The following is a 3,071-nucleotide window of genomic DNA, read 5'->3' as shown; positions in this document are numbered from 1 at the left end:
TGCTAAGCTCCATGGTCACCGATCAATTTTATACATGATGGCAGTGGCGGATAAGGTATACTTCTGAGCTGGGGTGACGCCTTAGTCATTGCCCCTTTTTTTTTGGCAACTGTTTTAATGACTTGATTTTTGATTTTTGAAAAACAGGTGAAGCCTGAGCTGGACAAACTTATAGAGGCAAAGGATCAGGCCTTCAATCTTCATAACAACATGGAGGCTGAAAAGGCCCAGTTTGCTCTGAGGGAGAAGGAGTATGAAGAGAAGCTAAATCAGATGAGAATCGAGTTGAACTCCAGGATCCATGTCGAGGAAAGATTGATGCGGGAGATTAGGGTATTGAGGGCCTCGGAGGAAGAGGCCACAGCTAGGGCTGAGGAGGAGCGCGGCAAAGTCAGGGAGGCCATCCAGAAGGTACAAGAGGCCAATGAAAGGGTAAGGCAGGCCACCAAAAGGGCTAAAGAGGCTGAGACCAAGGTTGACATAGCGATGGAGGCCTGGAAGGAGTCCTCCGAGTTTGACGTCGTAGCCCAAGATATCTATGTAGTAGCAATGGAAGAGCTGGTGGGGCACATAAGGAAGGAAAGGCCTGATATTGACGTAGTCTTTTTGGATGAGGCGCTGGAGAGGCAGAAGGAGGAGCTTCGGAGGTTGTCTGAGACTGCTGGAGTTCGGGTATTACCGACAGCCCATGATGTTGAGGATAGTACCCCAGCCCCCCAAGACCCCTAGGCGGTTAAAAAAAACATTGTTTTTGGTATTTAGTTTTGCAATATGTTTTAGGCTTATGAGTGAACTTTGTTTTGACATTTTATGACATTTTGTTTGGAATGAATAATTGTTTATGCTCAGTACGGTTTCTTTAGTAGAGATCTGATTTTTTTTTGGTGTGACAATACCTCACAAACTTAGTTAAATTTGTAAGAGCGTCACAGTAGCATTTCGAATTACCTTGAATGAATTTTACCTAGTTGTGCAGTACCTACTTTCCAAACCAGACTTATGCATTGGGCATTTTTACTAAGTGTAGTACCACATACGGCCTTAGCTTGTCCTGCGTGTAGAGCAAGGCATTGAAAATTTCCACTAAGGGTTGCAGTACATACAGCCTTATCTCGGCTTGCGTATGGAGCAGAGCTTTATAAGATTGTTTAGAAGGAATTTTCCATTAAGTGTCGCAGCACATATGACCTTAGATCGGCCTGCGATTCCTTAGGAGGAATTTTCCACTAAGTGTCGCAACACATACAATCTTAGATCGACCTGCGTATGGAGCAGGACTTTATAAAATTCTTTAGGAGGAATTTTTCACTAAGTGTCGCAGCACACACGACCTTAGATCGGCCTGCATATGGAGCATGGCTTTATAAGATTCCTTAGGAGGAATTTTTCACTAAGTGTCGCAGCTCATACGACCTTAGATCGGCCTGCGTATGGAGCATGGATTTGTAAGATTCTGATAGATTGCTGAATAAAATCTTCAAAAATAGGAAGCCCCTTTTTATTGATACGATTGACATTACAAGGGGGCTTTATATGGGATTTTCCCGTTCACTGATAGTACTGCTTAAGGTGCTTGGCATTCCAAGGATGGGGTAAGGGTTTACCACCCAAGTCTTTCAGTTCATATGCCCCTTTTAGCAGGATCTTCGTTATCAGATAGGGACCTTCCCAATTCGGACCCAGACATCCACTGCCGATCTCTCTTGTGGGGTGGAATACCTTTCGTAAGACGAAGGATCCGACCTCAAATTCTCTTTTTCGCACTTTTTGATTGTAGTACTTGGCGTTCCGCTGTTTGTAAACGACATTCTTGAGTTCGGCGTTATTCCTTTTCTCCTCGGTTAGGTCGAGTTCTGTACGAAGAGCTAAGTGGTTCCCTTCTTCATCGTAATCAGTTTTGCGCAGCGAGGGAATGCTGACTTCAAGTGGGATCATGGCCTCTGAGCTGAAAGCTAGTGAGAACGAGGTTTCTCCCGTGCTTGTCCTTGCAGTAGTGTGATAAGACCATAGGACACTGAGGAGTTCTTTGACCCATCCTCCTTTAAACAAGTCGAGTTTTGCTTTCAATGCGTGCTTAATAATCTTGTTAATGGCTTCGACTTGGCCGTTTGCCTGTAGATGGTTCGGTGATGATAAATGTTTCTTGATGCCGAACTCTTCGCAGAAATCTGAAAGTCGTGCGGTGTCGAACTGTTTTCTATTGTCCATAACAATGGAGTGAGGTATGTCGAACCTGCAGATCACTGATTTCCACAAAAAGTTGGTTATTTTTTATTCAGTAATGGTGGCAATTGGCAAGTGGCTCTGCCTCAGCCCATTTAGTGAAGTGATCCACTGCGACGATGGCGAATTTTACCCCTCATTTTCCAATGGGCATGGGTCCAATTAGGTCGACCCCCCATTTTGCAAAGGGACAACGTGTTGTTACTGGGTTCAGTTTGCGCGGTGGAGTATTTATTATGGGGGCGAGGCGCTGGCACTTGGCGCATCTTTTGACAAATTCAAGGGAATCACGCCTTATTGCAGGCCAAAAGTATACTTGTAGTATGATCTTGTGGGCTTGTGAGAGTCCATCGGAATGATTTCCACATATTCCTTCGTGAACGTCCTGCAGGGGGTGCTGAGCTTCTCCTTCGTTCAAGCACCTTAACAAGGGCGTAGAATATCCCCGTTTGTATAGTATATTATCAATGAGTGTGTACCTGGCCGACCTTATTCGGAGCTTTCTAGCCTCTGCAGAGTTTTCGGGATATTTCCCGATTTTCAGGTAAGCAATGATCTCGTCCTGCCAAGTTGGTTTGGGGTCTATTATCATAAGGACAACTTTAGCCAGCTTGGTGGACGGTAGGGATATTCTTCCTACGAGGATGCTATCGAACTTTTCGATTCCCTCATTGGTGGCTAGGTGGGCCAGTGCATCGGTGTGACTGTTCTGAGATCGGGGAATTTGTTGGGTGGTGTTAAACCTTTCAAGTTCTTTTTCACAATTCCTAAGTAATTGTCCATCCTGTCTTTTTCCGCCATATATACACTGTTGACATGATTCATGACTAGTTGGGAGTCGTTGTATA

The sequence above is a fragment of the Olea europaea genome, unplaced genomic scaffold, assembly GCF_002742605.1.
Source record: "Olea europaea var. sylvestris unplaced genomic scaffold, O_europaea_v1 scaffold2636, whole genome shotgun sequence".
Classification (NCBI taxonomy): Eukaryota; Viridiplantae; Streptophyta; class Magnoliopsida; order Lamiales; family Oleaceae; genus Olea; species Olea europaea.
This window is presented reverse-complemented; position numbering follows the sequence as displayed.